Source organism: Primulina eburnea, chromosome 11 (assembly GCF_022965805.1).
Source record: "Primulina eburnea isolate SZY01 chromosome 11, ASM2296580v1, whole genome shotgun sequence".
Lineage (NCBI taxonomy): Eukaryota > Viridiplantae > Streptophyta > Magnoliopsida > Lamiales > Gesneriaceae > Primulina > Primulina eburnea.
Window position 1 is genome coordinate 23096415 of NC_133111.1, and position 18524 is coordinate 23114938.

Here is an 18524-nt window from a genome sequence, read left to right on the forward strand (position 1 = left end):
TCGCAATCATAGTCCTTCACAAGTTCTAACCACCGTCTCTGTCTCATATTCAGCTCCTTCTGAGTGAAGAAATATTTGAGACTTTTGTGATCGGTGAAAATATGACACTTCTCGCCGTATAAGTAATGTCTCCAAATCTTCAATGCAAAGACAACGGCTGCTAATTCCAAATCGTGAGTCGGGTAGTTCTTCTCATGCACCTTTAACTGTCTGGAAGCATAAGCTATAACTCGAACCTGTTGCATCAACACTGCTCCTAAACCGAGCTTAGATGCATCGGTGTATAACACATAATCTCCTTGCCCTGATGGCATGGCTAACACCGGTGCGGAAATGAGAGCTTGCTTCAAGGTGTCGAAGCTCTTCTGACATTCATCACTCCACGTAAATTTAGCATTCTTCTTGGTTAGTGAAGTGAGTGGCACTGCTATAGACGAAAACCCCTGAATAAACTTACGGTAGTAGCCTTCTAAGCCCAAAAAGCTGCGGATCTCGGATGCATTCTTTGGCTCTACCCATTCCTTGACAGCTGTCACTTTGGCTGGATCCACTTCAATCCCTCTACTAGACACTATATGCCCCAAAAACGCGACTTTCTGCAACCAAAACTCGCACTTACTGAATTTTGCATACAACTTACGGCTCTGCAAAGTCTGCAAAACTGTCCTCAAGTGCTGGTCGTGCTCCTCATGGCTCTTCGAGTATATGAGAATATCGTCAATGAACACTATGACGAACTGATCAAGGAACGGTTGAAATACTCGGTTCATGAGATCCATGAAAATAGCTGGAGCATTGGTCAATCCAAACGGCATCACTAAGAACTCGTAATGCCCGTATCTGGTCCTGAAAGCTGTCTTATTCACATCTGCATCCTTTACTCTCAGTTGGTGATACCCTGATCGAAGATCGATTTTGGAGAACACGGTAGCTCCCTGCAACTGGTCGAACAAATCTTCGATTCGTGGCAACGGATACTTATTCTTGATCGTTACCTTGTTCAGCTCACGGTAATCGATGCACAATCTCATGCTCCCATCTTTCTTTTTCACAAAGAGTACTGGTGCGCCCCATGGTGAGAAACTCGGGCGGATAAACTCCTTTTCTAAGAGCTCCTGAATCTGCTATTTAAGTTCTAACATCTCTGCTGGAGCTAATCTGTACGGTGCCTTAGAGATCGGCACTGTACCAGGCATGAGATCGATGGCAAACACCACCTCTCTATCTGGTGGAAGGCCTGTGACGTCGTCTGGGAAGACGTCTGGAAATTCTCTGGCTACTGGCACTTCTGAAATAGAAGGAGTGGGCACGTCAGGCGCTGCTATAACACTGGCCAAGAAAGCCTGACATCCCTTTGAAATTAATTTCCTCGCCTGCATGCACGAAATCATACGAGGGAAACTCCTCCATCTAGCTGGCTCGAATAAAAACTGCTCCATACCGAGCGGTCTGACCAATACCGACCTCTTCTGAAAATCGATTAGAACTCGGTTCTTAGTCAGCCAGTCCATGCCCAAAATGATATCGAACTCTGGCATCGGCAATACGATCAAATCTGCATACACTAGGTGGCCCTGCAGTTCTAGATCGATATCCCTGATCACACTGGTAGCTAACAACTCTTCCCCTGATGGGACTGTCACTGAGAAGTTCAAGTCTAGGCCGATGGACTTGATGTCCAGGTGATTAGCGAAGGTCTCTGATATAAAGGAGTGAGTGGCTCCTGAATCTATCAGTGCAGTTGTAGCTAATCTCTTTATGAAAATGTTCCCGGTCAGTAAAGTAGTGTCTGGATCCGCTTCCTGAGCGTGCATGGCGAATACCCGGCCTTGAGTTGGCTGCTTCCACTGCGGGCACTCCTTTAGCATGTGGTCGGTAGCACCACACTTAAAGCACTTGCCTGACCCATACAAGCATGGTCCTGGATGCTGGCGGTTACACTTCTGACAAACAGGGAAATTACCGGGCTTCTGCGGCGCCCCCTGCTGTTGGATAGGACCCTTGCCCTTAGGTGGTCCTTGGTATGGTTTCTTTCCAGGCTGCCCCTGGTAGGGCTTCTTAAATGGTGGTCGCTGCTGATACTGCTGGTGTTGCTGCGGTGCCTGAAAGGGCCTCTTGCCCAGTCGATCCTTCTCAATCTCTTTCATATCCTGCTCCGCCTCCAATGCCCTCGCTACGGCGACCTCATAGGTCATAGGCCCTACCACCTTCACATCATGGCGCAAGATCGGCCGCATTCCAAGGAAAAAGTGTCTCACCTTGGCCTGAACATCATTGGCGATTAAGGGCATAAATTGGCAACCCTTCTCAAACTTCTGCACATAATCAGCTACGCTGCTATCTCCCTGTCGTAGCGTCATGAACTCCCCAATCAGTTTCGTACGCACTTCCTCAGTGAAGTACTTGGAGTAAAACACCTCTTTGAACCCATTCCACGTGAGAGTCTGTAGGTTAACTATCACTGATGCGCTCTCCCACCAAACTCTTGCACTCCCATGAAGTAGAAAGATAGCGCACCTCACTCGATCAGCATCCTGCAACTCCATAAAATCGAAAATTACCTCGATGGATTTAACCCATCCCTCTGCTATCAATGGGTCCGTCGTCCCTGAGAATTTATCTGGGTGCATCCTGCTGAACCTCTCGTAGACAGCCTCAGCTCTGGGTCTCGCCCCAGCATCAGCCACTGTCTGGTTACCCATAAACTGGGCAAAGAACTGAGTCATTCCAGCCATCATCTGGGCCTGCATGTCGGGTGGTGGAGGTGGTGGAGGATTGGCCCTCTCCTCGACTCGAGGCTCTCTGTCCTCCTCCCTATCTTCCCGGTTAATTTCACGTCTAGGAGGCATACTGTTCCAATAATTACCCAACACGTAAACCCAACATGTATGATCGTGATATACATAACATATGATGCACGTACTGAACTTAAAACATGGGCATGCTGAAATCGTAACTCAATGCATACTACAAAACATAAATCTTGAAACTTTAAAACTTACAGACTTGAGGTGTGACCTTGTGAGCTTCTTGCGACTGGCAGTAGGCGTAACCCTTTACAAGAACACCGCTCTGATACCAACTGTAACGTACCGTACTTTTACTACTTGAAATTTGCGGAAAAATTAAAAATTTTATTAAATAAAAACATCCATACGGTCGTCACCCAACATTCATAAAAATATTTTTAAAATAATCCATCACCAATTAAAAAGTTGCTAAAAGAACGCTGTCTCAAAACATCTCACATTCAAATCATAAAAATTCAGAGTATTTAAAACTGTGCTTAAAAACATAAACTTGCGGTCCTCGGGTTTAGCCTGCCACTCAGCCCAAGCCTGCCCCTTGGTCGCCACCTCCTGTCTCCTGTTCATCGTACTCACCTGCATCGATCAAGTCTAGTGAGTCTAAAGACTCAACACGTATAAACTGGAAATAACGAGTACTACATAATAAAATCGCATACATCTTTAATATAGGACATACATAACTTTAAATTGAACTTGCATAAACTTCAACTTGGAATAAACTTGAACTTGAACATACATACTACGACGTGCCATGATCATAATGAAAGGGGATCGGTTACGGTGGCCGGAAACGCAACGGAAGCACAAAAAATTTCGATTTTAGCATATATATTTCGGCCACCATAGATTTGTGTAGGAAATACAATAAAACACCAAAATGACATTCATAGTGTGTTTAGAAATAGTTACCTATCAACCTCTTGAGGTTGATGATGGCTCCAACTTAGTTGATATACAACTAAGCTCTTGATGGCAAGACAATCTACAAGCTTCACCTTGTTCTTGAATCTTTCCTTCAAAATTAGGCCCACCACTAGCAAACTAGAACCCCTTTTATTTTGCACTAGAAAAATAAAAGGATTTTTCAAGGAGAAGTATTTTTCTTCCTCAACACTTGAAGAGAAAAATTGAGAGAAAACTTGAGAGAATTGTGTGTGTATATTTTCGGCCATTATGCTTGAATGAAGGGGAAGGGAGACTTGTCTTGGACTTGCAAAAAGTAGAGACAAAAGTAGCATGCCAAGCCTTGATAGTTGCAAAAGTTGTCTCCAACCCTTCACCTCCCATGCATGCATATTATATGGTTTATTATCAAAATAAAAACCATGGACTAAATTTAATTATCTCAAACATATTTGAGACTAATTAAACATTACTTGAATTTACCCAAGTCCCACTAGTTAAATAATTAATTTAAATTGAGCTCTACAAGACTCAATATAATTTAATTAATTCAACACTTGAATTAATTTAATTATTCGGACTCTACTAGGTCCACTAGTGTTTAATTAATTCAACACTTGAATTAATTTAATTTAGTCCATAATAATGTTTATGAAAATCATAATTTTCAAATACATTATTCAATTGGCCAAATTTTAATTTAGGAACACTTCCATAAATTAAAATTTACATTTCTCTCATAGAAGTCATACTTCTATTTTTTCATACACTTATAAACTCATTTATAAGTCGTTCAACACATTGAACTATTTTACTTCTCAACGGGATCTAGAAAGCCAGCACTTGTGTGGCCCTCAATGGTTCATTGATACAACTAGCCGTGGGTTCACATCTCCATGTGATTCGGACTAAACATGTCCTTATATGAGCATACCCCAATTGCTCCATTCTTACTTATCAACTCCTTGATAACAAGAACGTCAGAACTCAAGTCTGATAGCACCCAACGAATCATGTTAAACGCCTAGCAACATCGCTTACATGATTCCCTAGGTATCAAATGATAGTGCCTGCAAGAACCATTCAATTATGGTTAGCGTACAGTACGGTCCCTTCAACTCATATATCCCGACCGATTCGACAACCATTGGTTTATCGAGAGTTGTCAATGAATCGATACTATGTGTCATGTTGTAGTTGCATCGATGGTGTAATCTATGAAACCCCTTTCATAATTACCACCATACTCTGATCAGAGATTTCAATCTACATACACATGAGAACACATAGGATATCCATACCCGAAGGTAAGCGGTGAATCCCCGACTACAATGCATCGACTCCTATATGTTTCGACAGAACACCCAACCTTGCCACCTGATGACCCCATGAGAGTCGGTAAACAAGCCAAAGTGTAATTCTAGCACATAGAGTCTCAATGTTGTCCCGGGTCATAAGGACTAATGGTGTACAACTATAAACTAGGACTATTCCACTCGATAAGTGAGAACCACTTGGAAAGTCCTTTTATGGAGGGTTGTTCAGTGCACTCTACAAGGAGCACCTATCTGCATGTTCGGACATCAAAATTTCCCCTACCAATGAAACATGGTACTCACATCGCAGATACTAGTCTCTAACTCGAGCGGCCTATATCCTTCTTAGTGGCGGCTGATATCGACTAGGAACCGTTTAGAATATACAGTATTCCAAATATGAGTTTCATGATACTCATCATATGAGCATCTCATATTCTTTCTACTATTTGTATATTCAAGGACTTTATCTATGCAACTAGCATGGGTATACAGATAAAGATGTGCCAATATAATAAATTCAAATATTATTAAAATAAAGATCGTTTATACATAGAGTTTCATCGTGAACACTCGGCCAACACTTGGCTCGACGGGCACCTACTCTAACAATCTCCCACTTGCACTAGAGCCAACTACCCATATACTTCAGAGCCATTGATTCGCGATGCTTCTCGATTGATGATCCTGGTAAAGGCTTAGTTAGTGGATCAGCAACATTATCTGCGGAGTCGACTTTGTCAATCATGACATCTCCTCTTTCCACGATCTCTCTGAGGATGTGGTACTTTCTCAATACGTGTTTGGACTTCTGATGAGACCTCGGCTCCTTTGCTTGAGCAATCGCTCCCGTGTTGTCACAAAACACAGGGACAGGAGCAACTCCATTAGGAATGACGCCCAACTCTTGGACGAAATTCCTTATCCAAACTGCCTCCTTTGCTGCAGCTGATGCAGCAATGTATTCTGCCTCAGTGGTGGAATCCGCTGTACTGTCTTGCTTGGAACTCTTCCAAGAGACAGCAGCACCATTGAGCATGAATATGAATCCAGAGATTGACTTTGAGTCATCAATATCGCTTTGGAAGCTAGAGTCGGTATAGCCTTCCAATTTTAGTTCTCCACCCCCATAGACCAAGAACAATTTATTGGTCCTCCTCAAATACTTGAGGATGTCTTTCACAGCTTTCCAGAGTGGAAGACCAGGGTTGGATTGATATCTACTCACTACACTTAGTGCGAAGGCCACGTCAGGACGTGTAGATATCATCCCATACATGATGCTACCAATTGCAGATGCATATGGAATGCGTGTCATCGCCGCTATCTCTTCATCAGTCTTGGGAGACATGGACTTGGATAGGGACACGCCATGACACATTGGTAGATGTCCTCTCTTGGACTCATCCATCCAGAACCGCTTCAGGATGGTATCAATGTATGTGGACTGGGTGAGACCAAGCAATATTTTTGATCTATCTCTATAGATCTGTATTCCCAATACAAAAGATGCTTCACCCAAGTCTTGCATCGAGAACTTGCTTGCTAACCATATCTTAGTTGATTGCAACATTCCTACATCATTCTCAATGAGTAGAATGTCATCAACATACAACACCAAAAATGTCACAGCACTCCCACTGACCTTCTTATACACACAGGGTTCCTCAGGATTCTTAGTAAAATCAAACTCTTTGATTGTACTATCGAATCTAAGGTTCCAACACCTAGATGCTTGCTTTAGACCATAAATAGATCTTTGAAGTTTGCATACCATATGCTCACTACCGATAGATGTAAACCCTTCGGGTTGAGACATGTAAATCTCTTCCTTAATATCCCCATTAAGAAAGGCTTGTCTTAACATCCATCTGCCATATCTCATAGTCATACCATGCAGCTATGGCTAGCAAAATCCTTATGGACTTGAACATTGCAACTGGAGAAAAGGTTTCCTCAAAGTCAACTCCTTGTCTTTGAGTATATCCTTTTGCCACCAATCGCGCCTTGAAGGTCAATACCTTCCCATCCGCCACAAGTTTCCTCTTGTAAATCCATTTGCACCCTATGGGAACAATTCCTTCAGGTGGATCCACGAGATTCCACACTTGGTTCGAATGCATGGAATTCATCTCAGATTCCATTGTTTCAAGCCACTTGGATGAATCGGCATCAGATAATGCTTCCTTGAAGGTCCTTGGATCACATCCTAGGTTAGGCTCATCATGGTCCTCTTCAAGAAGCAGACCATACCTCATAGGTGGTCTCGAGACTCTCTCGGATCTTCTAGGAGCTTGTATCTCCTCTCTTGGCTCTTCGGGTGTGGGTTCTATAATTGTGGGTGTCTCTCGAACTTCTTCGAGTTCTATCATCTCCCCTTTTCTATACAATAGAAATTCCTTTTCCAAAAAGGTTGCATTCTAGAAACAAACACTTTTGTTTCTTGGGGATGATAGAAGTAGTATCCAACCGAATTCTTTGGATATCCCACAAAGTAACATAAAATGGATCGACTATCCAATTTATCTCCCACTACCTGCTTCACATAAGCAGGGCACCCCCATATTCTAAGATAAGAATATTTGGGTGGCTTTCCCATCCATATCTCATATGGAGTCTTGTCAACTGCTTTTGAATGGACATTGTTCAACAACAGTGCCGCTGTCTCAAGCGCATATCCCCAAAATGATGGCGGCAACTCCGTGAACCCCATCATAGACCGAACCATGTCCATCAAAGTCCGGTTACGACGCTCCGAAACACCATTCAACTGTGGTGTAGCAGGCGGAGTCCACTGTGAGATAATCCCATTCTCCCTAAGATACTCTTGGAACTCGGCACTCAAGTACTCACCACCCCGATCCGATCGAAGTGTCTTGTTGATCCGTCCCAACTGATTCTCTACTTCACTTCTGAATTCTTTGAACCTTTCAAAGGCTTCAGACTTGTATTTCATCAAATACACATACCCATACCTCGAAAAGTCATTGGTAAAGGTGATGAAGTAGGCATGTCCATGCTTAGTAGTGATGCTAAGCGGACCGCACACATCGGTATGGATCAAATCCAATAACCCTTTGGCTCGCTCCACATGGCCCTTAAAGGGAATCTTGGTCATCTTTCCTTTTAGACAGGATTCACAAGTCGTGAGAGCATTAATATCGGACATATCAAACACGCCCACTCCCACTAGCTTGTTCATCCTTCTTAGGGAAATATGTCCTAATCGAGCATGCCATAATTGTGCCGAATTAAGAATATCTTGTTTGCGCTTGTTTGTTGTTGTTACAGCTTGGAAATTGTTAAGTGGGATATCTTTCAATTTTAAGGTGTAGAGATCGTTTTCAAGTTCTCCGGTACCAATTAAACATTCGTTCTTGTAAATGTTGCAAACACTTTTGCTAAATAAACAAGAAAATCCATCTTTGTCCAACATAGAAATGGAAATAATGTTTTTCACCAAATCTGGTACAAACAAAACATCTCTCAAAACAAACTTAAAATCATTGTTCAAATGCAAGTAAACATCTCCAACAGCTTTGGCAGCAACTCTTGCTCCATTGCCCATCCTCAAGAAGGTCTCACCTTCCCGGAGCCTCCTACTTCTTCCCATCACCTGCAAATCATTACAGAGATGTGAGCCACAGCCGGTATCCAATACCCAAGAAGTAGAGTTAATTGAAATGTTTACTTCAATATAGAACATACCCTTTCCAGAACCCTTCTGGGCAAGATATTCCTTGCAATTACGCCTCCAATGTCCAGGCTTCTTGCAGTTATGACAAACATCAACAGTCTTGTTAGATTTATCTGGTGTAGCTACCACAACGGGACTCGGAGCTTGCCTCTTCAAGGGCACGTTCTTCTTGGGACGTTGGAAAGAACGCTTCTTCCTCTTCCCACGTGGATCGGTCTTCGTACCAGATGAAGAACCCACATAAAGAACTGACTTCTCTTTCTTGATGGTGGACTCAAAAGTTACAAGCATGTTCACCAACTCTTCAAGGGTCGGTTCCATCTTGTTCATATTGAAATTCACCACAAAAGGATCAAACGAGCTAGGCAGCGATAACAGCAACACGTCGGTGGTCAACTCCGAAGGCAACATCAAATCCATGCCAACAAGCTTGTCCACGAGTCCAATCAACTTTAGGCCATGCTCATGGACCGAGGCCCCATCTCGCATGCGCAAAGTGATTAGCTCCTTGACGGTAGCATGCCTAAGAGGCCGAGTCTGCTCACCAAAGAGCTCCTTGAGGTGCAAATGAATGTCAGCAGCACTCTTTGCACCCTCAAAACGCCTCTGCAGCTCATCATTCATAGAAGCCTGCATATAACACTTGGCCTTCAAGTCATGGTCACACCAATCCTTGTAGGTCTGCAATTCCTCAGGAGTGCAGTCAGTCGGAGCCTTATAAGGGGGCGACTCAGTCAGTGTATATGCAATCTTTTCCGAGTTCAAGACAATTTTCAGATTTCTTAGCCAAGTGAGGTAGTTAGGTCCGGTTAACACATGTTTTCGAGTATGGCAGAAAGCGGATTGCGAATTGAAGACATTGTCAAATAGTACTGAAAAGTAAACAGATAAATGTTAATGACTATTTTAAAATATTTAGTAAGATATAAAGTATGGACTTTAACTTTATAAATGTTTACTCCCACTGTTTTGACATCTTTCACTACCCTCTAGTGAAAACGGGAAACTCCTTTCCTCAGTAGGTACGTAAGGTCCAATTAGCGAATTATAATCCCGAATAATATCAGCCAATCACAATTCCTAAAAGGTAGTTTCCAATTGCATCATAATGCAACCCTCTACGTAAACTTTTGTCTCACGTTTGATTAGGACCCAATAATATGACGTCGTTCATCTTTACGTGTCAAGCCTAACCCATCGATATTGAACCTTAATGGACGGTCGCCATGAGTTCCCCTAATAATATGAGCCGAAATTATGGGAGTTCCACGTAGTTCACATCACCATGTCAATGGGTGTCACAGCTTTCCGGCACCCAAAGCTCCCCCAATAATATGAGCCGAGCCCCGAGTACGGGTAGCGTTCATCATGCACCCATTGTCGATGGAAGACAAGGAAATTATAAACAAATTTATAATTCCCCTTTTCGGGCTTGATATTAATTTTGAATCTTATTCAAAATGAGGGTTTTTAATTTTGAAAGGTCTCATCATTAATTTTATTTTAAAAGCTTGCCATGTTTGATCGTATGTTTGCCGGATTCATGCAACTTTGTTATTATCATAATAATAACGCACATACTCATTATTTATAACATATCATGCATATATTATAAACAGTAAACAAACAAGGATGATCAATCGCCCCAATACTAACGGACCGTGTGAGCTAAACACGGGTCTAGGTCCAATCTTAGGGAAATGCACGGGATGCAAATGCATCTATTACATAAGCTTCCAATATTTACATGTCTTCGATCTTCATAATCATCATGGCCACCATCTTCCAATCTTGATCATCCACTATACTAATATTTACAAATTGGGATACATCTCATGGGGTGGGAACGGGCCATAAACCAAGCCCACTTTATGAATTGATAATTATTACAATCATTCAACACAAAATATCCTAGCATACACCTAGCAAATTGGGCTTGGGCTTTTGATCATCCTTCATGCATAATATCACATATCATACACCATCAATTAATTATCACAATAATTAATTGATCCAATATTATATATCTTGATCCAATCACTAACCGCCACGATTATAAACTAAATTAACAAAGTATACAAACACCTTTGTCTACTTTCAAATTAATTTATTTATAACCGAATTTCTTGTAAATCACCATTTACTATAAATATTTAAAGTCCAACTTAAAATATTTATTTCATTAGAAAATATTTGCAACTTTTGTAATTTTAAACTTAAGGGCCCAAAAAATTATTTTTCACCAAAAACATTTTGGCCAATTTAAAATCACAAACATGTTAGCCATCCAATGGCTCAACAACTCAAGGCCCATGACACTTTGATAATCCAAAACACTTTTGGAAAACCCTAGTCGTCATCGCCGTCGCCGGAGCTCCGTCACCGAATTCCGGTAACAACCAAAATATTTTTTTTTATTTTTTAAAGAGGGGCGTTCGGGCAGCCCCTCGGGCTGCCCTTGCTGCCCGAAACGGGCAGCCCCTCGGGCAGCCCGAGCTGCCCGACACGGGCAGCAACATGCTGCCCGAAATGTCCCCAAAAAGGCCTTGGTATTTTGTTGCAAAAAATACACTCATGCGGTTAGAAATCGATCTCAACATAATATCTTGTATTTGCTACACAAAAACGTAACCATAGCTCGGATACCACTTGAAAGGGGATCGGTTACGGTGGCCGGAAATGCAACGGAAGCACAAAAAATTTCGGTTTTAGCATATATATTTCGGCCACCATAGATTTGTGTAGGAAATACAATAAAACACCAAAATGACATTCATAGTGTGTTTAGAAATAGTTACCTATCAACCTCTTGAGGTTGATGATGGCTCCAACTTAGTTGATATACAACTAAGCTCTTGATGGCAAGACAATCTACAAGCTTCACCTTGTTCTTGAATATTTCCTTCAAAATTAGGCCCACCACTAGCAAACTAGAACCCCTTTTATTTTGCACTAGAAAAATAAAAGGATTTTTCAAGGAGAAGTATTTTTCTTCCTCAACACTTGAAGAGAAAAATTGAGAGAAAACTTGAGAGAATTGTGTGTGTATATTTTCGGCCATTATGCTTGAATGAAGGGGAAGGGAGACTTGTCTTGGACTTGCAAAAAGTAGAGACAAAAGTAGCATGCCAAGCCTTGATAGTTGCAAAAGTTGTCTCCAACCCTTCACCTCACATGCATGCATATTATATGGTTTATTATCAAAATAAAAACCATGGACTAAATTTAATTATCTCAAACATATTTGAGACTAATTAAACATTACTTGAATTTACCCAAGTCCCACTAGTTAAATAATTAATTTAAATTGAGCTCTACAAGACTCAATATAATTTAATTAATTCAACACTTGAATTAATTTAATTATTCGGACTCTAATAGGTCCACTAGTGTTTAATTAATTCAACACTTGAATTAATTTAATTTAGTCCATCATAATGTTTATGAAAATCATAATTTTCAAATACATTATTCAATTGGCCAAATTTTAATTTAGGAACACTTCCATAAATTAAAATTTACATTTCTCTCATAGAAGTCATACTTCTATTTTTTCATACACTTATAAACTCATTTATAAGTCGTTCAACACATTGAACTATTTTACTTCTCAACGGGATCTAGAAATCCAGCACTTGTGTGGCCCTCAATGGTTCATTGATACAACTAGCCGTGGGTTCACATCTCCATGTGATTCGGACTAAACATGTCCCTATATGAGCATACCCCAATTGCTCCATTCTTACTTATCAACTCCTTGATAACAAGAACGTCAGAACTCAAGTCTGATAGCACCCAACAAATCATGTTAAACGCCTAGCAACATCGCTTACATGATTCCCTAGGTATCAAATGATAGTGCCTGCAAGAACCATTCAATTATGGTTAGCGTACAGTACGGTCCCTTCAACTCATATATCCCGACCGATTCGACAACCATTGGTTTATCGAGAGTTGTCAATGAATCGATACTATGTGTCATGTCGTAGTTGCATCGATGGTGTAATCTATGAAACCCCTTTCATAATTACCACCATACTCTGATCAGAGATTTCAATCTACATACACATGATAACACATAGGATATCCATACCCGAAGGTAAGCGGTGAATCCCCGACTACAATGCATCGACTCCTATATGTTTCGACAGAACACCCAACCTTGCCACCTGATGACCCCATGAGAGTCGGTAAACAAGCCAAAGTGTAATTCTAGCACATAGAGTCTCAATGTTGTCCCGGGTCATAAGGACTAATGGTGTATAACCATAAACTAGGACTATTCCACTCGATAAGTGAGAACCACTTGGAAAGTCCTTTTATGGAGGGTTGTTCAGTGCACTCTACAAGGAGCACCTATCTGCATGTTCGGACATCACAATGTCCCCTACCAATGAAACATGGTACTCACATCGCAGATACTAGTCTCTAACTCGAGCGGCCTATATCCTTCTTAGTGGCGGCTGAATCGACTAGGAACCGTTTAGAATATACAGTATTCCAAATATGAGTTTCATGATTCTCATCATATGAGCATCTCATATTCTTTCTACTATTTGTATATTCAAGGACTTTATCTATGCAACTAGCATGGTATACAGATAAAGATGCGCCAATATAATAAATTCAAATATTATTAAAATAAAGATCGTTTATACATAGAGTTTCATCGTGAACACTCGGCCAACACTTGGCTCGACGGGCACCTACTCTAACACATAAACTTTTCTTAAACATGATATCATACTTCACATACTTGGCTGCATAATTTTACGTAGAGGATGTTTCAAAGCAAGTGACCCTTAACATGATAAACGCCTGATCAGACACACCACAGTACTGGGCTGACAGGGACGTATCCACTGCCGCATACATAAGATCCCTGTTCATAATTTAACAGGCCAGTTGATCCACGTTCATAATTTAACGCTTCACAACCACGATCTAACCCGTTCATAATTTAACGGGCGGATTGGTCCCCGTTCATGATTTAACGCTTTCCAATCCTAACTTTCTTTGGTCACAAGACAATTAGCATACCTCGAAACTTAAAACATTTTCTTTTGCACGTCATTCATACTTACTTGGCGTTGAGGGATTCGTTGGACTTTGACTGGGGCCGTCGCTGCGACATAATAACATGAATTTCATACTTAACTTGCATAGCTTAGACGTAGAAAAATTATACTTACTCTCAAGCTCGATCATATCTTAGGACCTTCTATAACTTCCCATGACATGAACTTACTAATCCTTGCTCTAAACCATGGCATCAAACCTTGAAACCAAAAATAATATTTTTCCCAAACAGTGTGTACACGGACCCCTAACCCGGGTCCGTGTAAAGGTCCGTCTAGCTACGGTGAAGGATGTACTCCGAAAGAAAAAGGGGCACGGACCCCGTGCCTGCCTCCGCGTAAGGGTCCGTGTCCACTCGCAACTTTGACACTTGTGAGAAAGTGAAGGCACGGACCCCGTGCCAGGGTCCGGGTAAAGGTCCGTGTATCTGCGCAAATTTGACACTCACGAGAAAACAAATGCACGGACCCCGTGTCAGGGTCCGTGGCAAGGTCCGTGTGGCTACTGTCGGTCGAAACTTACGAGATTCTGAACATGTTTTTGCTTAGTCTTCTAGACTCGATTCCTCGGACTATGAACGTCACCACGAGGCACTTCTTAGAACACTAAGGTATTATACCAAACCCAAGTGCATAAACATCACCCCGAGGGTAACAATTCACAACCAACGACACAACAACGAATTGGACATCAATGATTGTTCCTACGACTCTAGAACCATCTTAGTGCCTATCGACACGAAACAAAACATCGATGACCATTCCAACATCATAACCGAAGTACCTATGTGCAGCGGCGATCACCCGTCGAGCCCCAACGAAGCCTGCAACGTAAAACTTCAAGAAACACATCAACAACACATTTTCTGAAAATTACAGTTTGAGCAGTCTCACGAAAAACATCATAACTCACTCATTTTTCGTCCAAAAATCTCGAGTTTTATGTCAAATCGAAGGCATCGAAAAGTTCTACATTTTTCTAGTTGAAAGTTTTCTCAATATATGAACAGAAAAATCGCAGTATTTGAAAAGACAGCAAAAACGAGTTTTAGATCTAAAACTTTTCCTTCGAAATTGATCCGATCTATGATCCGCTCAAACTACTAACATCATACATAACTTTTACGCATAAAAACAACGCAATTCAATATATGACTTGATCGACACAGCAAGAACAGAATATACGTGCCTTTTTTATATTAAACGTTACCGAACCGGCGATATCGAAGCGGGGATGAAAGCGAGGTTGATCCGAGACGATCGTGGCGCTAAAACTTGCGATAAAAACTCACGAAACTTGCTGGGATCGTGAAGGGGATGGGGCGGCTGCTGTAGGGAAGGAGAATCCCTAGGTTTTCTTCTCTCAAAATAATAAAAACTGAATGATAGAGTGTGTGTGTGTTTAGGCGTTACAGGTGTGTGTAAAAGCGTGTAATGTGTGTGTGAGGCGTGTGTTTTAGTGTAATTAGGAGACTGAATTTTAGTTTACTAAAATAATTGTCTACTAATTAAAACACTAACTCACAATTAACTTTTAAATAAAATTCTTTAATTAAAATATAACACACACCATGCTAGATTTTAAAAGTTTTAAACTCTTAAAATTGATAAATACATGATTTAGACTTGAAATGCTAAAATTCAATAAATTAATTGAAAATGCCCTCAAACTCAACTAAAATAAGATACCATCTTTAAATTGCCAAAAATCGTCCCCGGGTCTTTTCCTCAATCCCGCCTCGAATGATCGCCTGAAACATGAAACTCGAAAGACATTTTAACGTGCATCACATAAACGTAGATACTTTAAAATAATGCATTTAAATGAATTATGCATGACTAAACTCCTTTAAAATAAATTAAATGCTTTACTAATTTAAATAAATTCATGGGTTTTACGTGTAAGAAATTGGGCTCTACAAAACCATTCCAAGGCAGCACCTGTAAATTGACTGCCACTGACGCACTCTCCCACCATAGCCTAGCGTCTCCAGTTAATAAGAAAATGGCACAACGGACCCTATCAGCATCTGCCAGCTCCATAAAGTCGAAAATTACTTCGATGGACTTTATCCATCCCTCAGCGACCATCGGGTCGGTAGTACCCGAAAACTCCTTCGGACTCATCCTCCGGAACCTCTCATATACTGCCTCTGGTTGGGGCCTCGCCCCTGCACCCATTGCTGCTGCCTGGTTCCCCGCAAACTGTGCGAAGAACTGCGTCATACCAGCAAGCATCTGAGCTTGCATATCTGGTGGTGGAGGTGGAGGTGGAGGATTGGCTCTTTCCTCCTCTCGGTGCTCCCTGTCCTCAGTCCTAGCTTCCTGGTTAACCATACATCTAGGAGGCATACTGTTCCAATGAATTACCCAACACGTAAACCCAACATGCATGAATATAATACCAGTATTTTAAGATGCACGTAAATTAGGCTTAAAACATAGACATGCTGAAATCATGACTTAATGCAAAGTACACGGCATAACTCAAAACTTTAAAACTTACAGACTTGAGGTGTGACTTCGAGAGCTTCTTGCGACTGGCAGTAGGCGTAACCCTTTCCAAGAACACCGCTCTGATACCAACTGTAACGAACCGTACTTTAACTACTTGAAGTTTGCGGAAAAATTTAAAATTTTCTTAAATGTAAACATCCATACGGTCGTCACTCAACATTCATAAAAATAATTCTCAAAATCATCCATCACCAATAAAATTTTACTAAAAGAAACTGTCTCAAAATATTTCACATCCAGATATTTAAAAATCAGAGTATTTTTAAACTTCGCATAAACGTAAACATTGCGGTCCTCGGGTCTAGCCTGCCACTCAGTCCAAGCCTGCCCCTTGGTCACCACCTCCTGTCTCCTCAACATAGTCACCTACATCGATCAAGTCTAGTGAGTCTAAAGACTCAACACGTATAAACTGGAATAACGAGTACTACGTAATAAAATCACATGCAACTTTAAAATAGGACATACATAACTTGAAACTTGAACTTGCATAATAAACTTGAACATACGTACGTACATAACTAGACGTTCCATCAACATAAACTTTCATAAACATACTGCATACTTGAACATACATAAATTCATCATTTTGCGTAGAGGATGTTTCAAAGCAAGTGACCCGTAACATAATAAATGCCTGATCAGACAACCACAGTACTGGGCTGACAGGGACGTATCCACTGCCACATACATGAGATCCCCGTTCATAATTTAACGGGCTGGTTGGTTCCCGTTCATAATTTAACGCTTTCCAACCACGATCTAACCCGTTCATAATTTAACGGGCGGATTGGTCCCCGTTCATAATTTAACGCTTTCCAATCCTAAACATAATTTGGTCACAAGACATTTATTTAGCATACCTCAAAAACTTGAAATATTTTCTTTGCACGTCATCATACTTACTTACTTGGCGTTGAGGGATTCGTTGGACTTCGATCGGGGCCGTTGCTGCACATACTAACATGACTTACAAAAGCTTAACTTTAATATCTTAGACGTAGGTACTCGAGCTCACCGCCGAAGTGCATAAATAGCTTATGACATTCTAGATCACTCGGGACTTGACCTCATTTAATCATACTAATCATGACATCCAACCCCGAACAAACTCTAAGATGACGTGTGAACATTTCCCAACAATAAAAGACGTGAACTCACTACTAGAACTTTAAAAGAAGTGGGAAACCAAGCGTCTGTACAGAATGAATGGCGCTCGGGCGGTAAAACATTATCGCTCGGGCGCCGAGCTCGTAGAACAAAACTCTCGGCAGAAAGAGTGGCGCTCGGGCGGTAAAATGTTACCGCTCGGGCGCCGAGCTTTTCTAAAGTTAAACACTCGGGCAGAAAAGGTGGCGCTCGGGCGGTAATAAATTACCGCTCGGGCGCCGCGTCTTCTGGATTCCGCGACTTAAAACATTGTACTCTTCGAATTCGATTACCCAAATGGTGAACCGCGCCTCGAGACCCATCCTAGGACACTATGGCACTGACTCGACTCCACCGATGTCCCAAACATCTCCAAGAAAACGACGCACACCACGCAATAAAATAAAACTCACAAACCTAAATTTTGACATAAAAATAGTTTTTACGACTCCTCGCTCTCCCAAGCACCTAACGACCCGAAACGAAACTTTGATAACCAACTCAACATCATTAACAATATACCTATACGCAGAAACGATCACCCTTCGATCCCCAACGAAGCCTGCAACCATTAAACTTGAAGAACACATTAATATCATAACTATTCTGAAAACGCAATTTGAGCAGTCCCACGAAAAATGCCATAACTCACTAAATTGTCATCCAAAAATCTCGAATTTTATATCAAATCGAAGGCATCGAAATGTTCTACAATTTCCTAGTTGAAAGTTTTCTCAAAAACCCGACGGAAAAATCGCAGTATTTAAAAAGACAGTAAAAACGTGATTTTTGATCTAATATTAATTCAAAACTGATCCGAATTGTTTTCTGCTCAAACGACGAACGTCACACATATATTTTTACGCATAAAAATAACACAACACATAATATGACAAGATCGATACAGAAAGAACAGATTATACGTGCATTTTGATTATTAAAAATACCGATACGACGACACCGAGGCGGAGAAGGATGCGAGGTTGATCCGGGACGAACGTGGTATGTTTTTCTTGCGATAAAATCAACAAAACTTGCAGGAGAAATTCAGGAG

At 41.2% G+C, this 18524-nt stretch overlaps 1 long non-coding RNA gene across 1 annotated transcript in view; it reads right to left on the bottom strand.

Moving 5' to 3' along the window:
- LOC140805712 (uncharacterized) overlaps positions 1 to 18524 on the bottom strand; it is a 67311-nt gene that overhangs the window by 15033 nt on the left and 33754 nt on the right. The gene's annotated exons all lie outside the window — the stretch shown is intronic.